The sequence below is a fragment of the Amblyraja radiata genome, chromosome 19 (assembly GCF_010909765.2).
Source record: "Amblyraja radiata isolate CabotCenter1 chromosome 19, sAmbRad1.1.pri, whole genome shotgun sequence".
NCBI lineage: Eukaryota > Metazoa > Chordata > Chondrichthyes > Rajiformes > Rajidae > Amblyraja > Amblyraja radiata.
Window position 1 is genome coordinate 35,231,672 of NC_045974.1, and position 6,681 is coordinate 35,238,352.

At 36.6% G+C, this 6,681-nt stretch overlaps 1 protein-coding gene across 3 annotated transcripts in view; it reads left to right on the forward strand.

Moving 5' to 3' along the window:
- The window catches only part of lin7a (lin-7 homolog A, crumbs cell polarity complex component), a 72,391-nt gene extending 68,176 nt beyond the window's left edge, over positions 1-4,215 (forward strand). For all 3 annotated transcript variants that reach the window (XM_033038216.1, XM_033038218.1, XM_033038217.1), the window contains one exon: positions 3,523-4,215. The gene's annotated coding sequence lies outside the window, so the exon portion shown is untranslated. The remainder of the gene's footprint in view (positions 1-3,522) is intronic.
- The last annotated feature ends 2,466 nt before the right edge of the window (positions 4,216-6,681 follow it).

The window sequence follows — 6,681 nt, forward strand, 5'->3', positions numbered from 1 at the left end:
TCTTTTAAATTCATCCAGTGAATTGGCCTCTACTGCCTTCTGTGGCAGAGAATTCCACAAATTCACAACTTTCTGGGTGAAAACGTTTTTTCTCATCTCAATTTTAAATGGCCTCCCCTTTATTCTTAGACTATGGCCCCTGTTTCTGGACCCCCAACATTGGGAACATTTTTCCTGCATCTAGCTTGTCCTTTTATAATTGTATACGTTTCTATTAGATATCCTCCCATCCTTCTAAATTGCCTATTTCCTTCGCTCCATAGATGCTGCTGCACCCGCTGAGTTTCCCCAGCAATTTTGTGTACCTCCAGTGAATACATACTTATTTTGTACAACATACTCTTTTGGTAGAAACAAAGAACTGCACCAAAGATAAACACACACATAGTGCTGGAGTAATTTAGTGGGTCTGGCAACATCTTAAGTCTTTTGCTGGTTTATACCAAAGATAAACACATAGTGCTGGAATATACCAAATGCCGCCTGGCCCATTGTTACTCCAGTACCGTGCCTAAATTATATTGTGTCATTTTGTATTTGCCTGGTCAGTTGAACAGAATTATATGAAGCTCAAATTAATATTTGTCTTATTTTAAAGTTTGGAGTATTTTCTAATATCTTTCTCTAGATTATTAATGTTAGATCATATGAAATATTATTATATTCAATAATTATTTTTATGTTAATACTACTTGTTTGTAATTAATGTTGTGACTTTTACATGCGTTATCTTATTTGTGGAAGATTGGTGCTTCAACAATGTGACTTCAAGCTTCCTTATTTAAAGGTCATTTTATAAAGCCTTGAAAATGTGTTATGGTTTCAGAAACTGTTTCCATAGTGAAATCAATCCAATAGAATTAATGAGTTATCTTAAATCATTTGAAAGGGATCAAGAGCAGGAGATGAAGTGTGCAATTTAATGGCTGTTTTAATTACATTCCATCGTGCATATGTACCAAAAGATTATCATGAAGCAAAACAAACGTTTCTTTAAAGAAAGTGATTATTGAAGTGGGTTTAATCATAGCGAGAAGATTTGGGGGTGGTCTGTTTTCTTTTTGCCTTTATGCACAAATCAAAAAGATTTTCAAAACAGCACAAAATTGGAAAAGCAAATGGTGTATTAGACCTAAAAGCAAGCAAGGGAGTAGAAGGACAGGAAAATATTGCTGGAATTAATTATAATATTTCCTTACTAAAGAAAGAACGTACTTGCAAAGTACTGCCAATCTGAAATAAAAGCTAAACTTGGAAATACTCAGCTTAAGTGGAGGGCATCGTGAAGACAGAAACAAAGTTGTTTCAGGTCAATATCCTTGTCAGAACTGAAACTTATATTTGCCTTAGAGATGGTGGAACAAATGTTTACCAGATTGATTAATTAGATATGAGGTCTAGGCCATGAGAATAGATTAAGTAGAATGGACGGGCTCAGGAAAGTGTATAGCAGAGGGATCTAAGAGTGCAGTTCTATAGTTCTTTGAAGGTGGCGTCACAGGTAGATGGGGTCGTCAGAAAAGTTTTTGGCACATTGGCCTTCATCAGTCAGAGTATTGAGTATAGAAGTTGGGAGGTCATATTGAAATTATATAAGATGTTGGTGAAGCCGCATTTAGAATATTGTGTTCAGTTCTGATAAAGATGCTATTATGTTGGAAAGGGTGCAGACAAGATTGAGAAGGCTGTTGCCAGGACCCGAGGGTCTGAGCTTTAAGGAGAGGCTGCGCAGGCTGGGATTTTATTCCCTGCAGCGCAGGGGGATGAGGGATGATCTTATAGAGATGTGTAAAATCATGAGAGGAATAGATCGGAAAGGACGCACAGAGTCTCTTGCCCAGAGTAGGGGTATCGAGAACCAGATTTAAGGTAAAGGAGGAATTACCTTATAGGAAACTGAGGGGTAACTTTTTCACGCAGAGGGTGGGTATACGGAACGAGCTGCCGGAAGAGATAGTTGAGACAGGGACTATTGCAACGTTTAAGAAGCAATTAGACATGTACATGGATAGGACAGGTTTAGAAGGGTATGAGTCAATCACAGGCAAGAGGGAGTAGTGCAGATGGGACATGTTGGTTGGTGTGGGCAAGCTGGGCCGAGGGGCCTGTTTCCACACTGTATGACCCCATGACTCTATGACTGAGATGAGGAGAAATGTCTTAATTCAAGAGGCTATAAATCCTTGGCATTCTCTATCAGAGGCTGAGGGAACTCAGTTAATAAAAGTGGGACCAATAGAGCTTTGAGCTGTCAGGGATTCAGGGGAGTGAAAAGAAGGTCAGGACAGTGGAATTAATGTCAATGGTTATGATCTTGCTGATAGGCGCCAAGGTTTTGTTACCTCCTTTTTCTTATGTCTTTTAACATCCAAGGTAATGAACCTAATCCAGGTCACACATAAAATAGTAAAACCTCCTCCAAAACAAACTATGTGAGATACTTCTAATCTACCCATTTTCTGTTGGCTAGGTTAAAATTGTCCCACCCCGTAACATTACTTTGGATATATATTTGGATGTCAACAGTAATTTGAGTCAAAATCAGGTTTGTCTGAGATGTCTTGCACAGCATAGAGATCTGTAACAATTGTCCATGTATTGACCTCAAAATATTCGAGTTAGTGGTGTGTCATAAAACTCTGATAATCTGGCATTCTTGGTGGTGATGCCAGGTTAGCAGATTTCCCAGTCTATTGGATGTTAACCAATTTATATTTCAAATTAAAAAAACATATAACATATGCTTAATGTGCTTAATACATTTTTGAATGAACCCAGTGAGTGTAAAGCAGTGGGAATCTATCTGGTGAATGTTAAGGGAGCACAGGAGGGCCTGGTGAATTTCAACATGCAGGTTTCAATTTGGTAATCTATCTTAAATATATAAGCACTCTAGTCCATAAGCAGACCGACCCATGTTCCTGACCCCGGTGTTCTCAACCCTGACCTCAGCTTCAGTGCACACTCCCAGGAATACACAGCTGAAGTCATGAGTATGCACAGAGTAGGTCTGTGAGCACATGGTATACTCACGAATTAAGACAAATGCCAAACCATCAGCATGTACAAACAATGGGATTCTGGATTATTGGAGTTTTCAACACAAGCACAGCACAGCTTTCAAGGAGGGAGAATAAACTAAATGTATGCTATAAATGAAAGTACTGTTTCAGAACTCAAGATATTTTTCTAAAAAACACATATAGTTTCTAAAAAATAAACACTTTTGAAAAGTTAAATTTTGTTTGGCTACATTGAAATTCAAATTAAATAATCTTGCAGAAAAATATTTAATCAAGCACTTTACTCAAGGCCAGAGGAGGTAGTTGAGGCAAGTACTATAACAACATTTAAAAGACATGTTGACATGGATAGGAAATGTTTAGAAGGATATGGGTCAAACACGGGTAGGTGGGACTATTATTATAGTTGAGGCGTCTTGGTTGGCATAAGCCAGTTAGGCCGAAGGGCCTGTTTCCATACACTACGACAATATGACTGTTCTTTTATTTATGCTTTCAGATTTGTGAAGAAGGAATTTCCCATTTCTTGGTGATGAAAGCTGCCAATTTAACAGATGATACTGCAATTGATAGTAATACTGTGGGAAGAACAATAACCTTCAGATACAGTAGATTCTTTGTGAAGATGTGTATATAAATTCTCCAACCCTGATATATTGTGTACATCATGCTGTAAATGATTGTGAAGTTTTAGCTAAGCTTAGCGTAGCTTAGAACAAAATGGCACAAGGTTTTTTTGACAAGTAATTAAATACAATACAATAATCTGTTGCGAGTCATAGTAACTGTTACAAGTTAGAATTCTTCTTTTAAATGAGAGATTCTAACTTAGCAAACAGAATATGGACAGAGTTTTTCTCCATTTAAAGACATCTATATTGGCGTGTAAATGTTTGTCTTGGATATAATTACAATGCTATAAAATAAGCTTGTTTTCAAATAATATTTCTTAAGAGAATTCCAAAGAAATATCAGATTTTGAAATTATAATTATTTTTCACATATTAATGTAAGATTTTATTTTTCCAACCAGTCTCCAGTTTATTAAAAGTCTTGTGCCTAATCGTAAAAGCCAAGTTCAAGCTATCTTGTGAAACATATTTGGACATGCAATTTTAATGTTGTTTAAAGGAAGTATGAGTTAACACGTTGATTGTCTCAATAAAGTAAGTCTGTTGTATTGATTATTCAACCAACTCTCTCCAATTCCTCCACCTCTTCAACTGAATGATGTGAAACACAAATGATAAATCATCCTTAAACGAGATTCCTTCCCTTTGGCCTGATTACCAGTTTCAACAACAAATATTGCAAAACTCCATTTGAAGCAGTTCTCTTTCTTCATGTTCCTTTGAGCCTCAGTTTACTAGTTTGTGAAGGTACACAAAAATGCTGGAGAAACTCAGCGGGTGCAGCAGCATCTATGGAGCGAAGGAAATAGGCGACGTTTCGGGCCGAAACCCTTCTTCAGACTAGTTTGTGAAGTTGGGCCTATATCTTATTACTGCAAATGTTATGTAGAGACTATGCAGCTTTTTATAGAAACATTTATCATTGCTAGATGTGTAATGGAAAGTTTACATATTTGGGTGTAACTGTGCAAGGAACCAAATCAAAACATCAAGTGTCCACTGATTCGTGGGCTACTGAATTGAAAAATATATATTCACAAAGAATATTGAACATAAATAAAGAAAGAAAGCATTCATCACGTGCAGAAATACAAATCTAACCACACAAAAATCTTCTTTATATATTAGATTGCTCGAGTTGAATGGATTAACTGTTCACTAAATTGAAAGGTGCACAGAATCAGCTGAACTAGCATTCCACAAATGCATTCCTTTGTTATTTTCTTCTGGGCTGCCAATTGAGAACAAGCAGATGCCTATCCTGAAAAATTGTATTTCTGTTAAACTTAATCATTTGGGCTGTTTACTGTGCTAGTGACATCTACACTGGCAGATTTAATTAGTTAGTATGTTGCTATTAGCTAATAGCTTATTCAGCAATATTTTAAAAAATATTTTAAAAAACAGCTTTGAAAAGAACATTTCTCGAAAGTACGGTGGCACAGCGGTAGTGTTGCTGCCTTACAGCGCTTTCAGCGCCAGTGACTGGGTTCGATGCTGACTAGGGGTGCTGTATGTACGGAGTTTGTATGTTCTCCTCGTGACCGTGTGTGTTTTCTCTGAGATCTTTGGTCTCCTCCCACACTCCAAAGACGTACAGGTTTGTAGGTTAATTGGCTTGGGTTTGTTTACTTGGTATAAGTGTAAATTGTCCCTAGTGTGTTTAGGCTTGTGTTAATGTGCGGGGATCGCTGGTCGGTGCGGACTCGGTAGGCCAAAGGGCCTGTTTCCACGCTGTATCTCTAAACTAAACAATGCCGCTGTTTTATGAAGGGGAACAAATATAATGAGTGGCAAAAAACCTACTCAAAGATTAAAAAAGACAGAGTGATGGAGTTACGCAGCGAGTCAGGCAGCATCTCTGGAGCACATGCGTTGGTGACATTTCGGATTGAGATCCTACATCACACCCTACTTAAAGATAAATCCTGCATGACAGACGTATTTAATGTGAGATGTTTTTTGTTAACGGATCTAATTTTAGGTTCCTTTGATTAATATCAAACTCTCTATGTTTCCAAAGGAAATTTGTTCTCCTCCCTCCTGTACAAGCCCAATTAAGGACCAAAGCAATTTTCTCACAGCTAGATCACCTATAGACCTGACGTTACACACATTTTTACTGCAGCATTCAACCTTCAGAAAGAAGAAAGCATTAATTTTGTTGTGGATGGAATCTGCTGTAAAGTGTGACATTTTTATTTCTGCATGGTCCTACAGTTAGGCAGAAAAGATTCATACATTTCCTAATATCATATAGATATATATCTGTGCAAATCCCAAAATATATGTACAATTCTATCAGTTTGAAATTTGCATTTCATTTTGATTGTACAGAATTGTTTAAATTCACATGATGAAGATGAACAATTGTGCTTCATTTTTTTAAATTTGGTTTTCCTTTCCAAACTTGGATTTAGTTAGAAATGAATATTCCTAACCTAGTACTGGTCTATCAATGTGTATGTAAATGATTAGAGTTTTCTGTTGTTTTATGTAATCCATAAAGTGTTTGATGCAAATGTGTGATGTGTATCTCAAATAAAAAATCTAATTTTGTAGTGTTTTTATTATTTCATTTTCTGTGTATGATAAAACTTTAGCTAGTTATAAATAACTGTATTAATTTCTAAAATGAATTAGAAATTTTGATGGCTCCAATGGTATCCACGTGTCTATTTGCTTTTTTGATTCCTGTTTTGCAAAGAGCCATTTGTTTCAGTTTATTATAATAAGAAATTGCACTGCACAAAATAACACTGCATTTTTGCTTTTATCAGAGGCACTCAGAAATACTAATACCTATAAAAGCAATGTCAAATTCTGTTTAAAAGTGTACAATGGTGATATACAAAGTTTGTTTAACCATTAGGGAAGACCAATTGATCACTGTGTGTTGCACCAACCATTACCAGAGATTGGCTTAACTCTATGTTTGGGCCAAATTCTGACACAACATCAGATTGCATTCTGCAATGCCAAAATATAATTGCTGAAGCAATTCTCACCAGTGTTTGTGCGTGTCA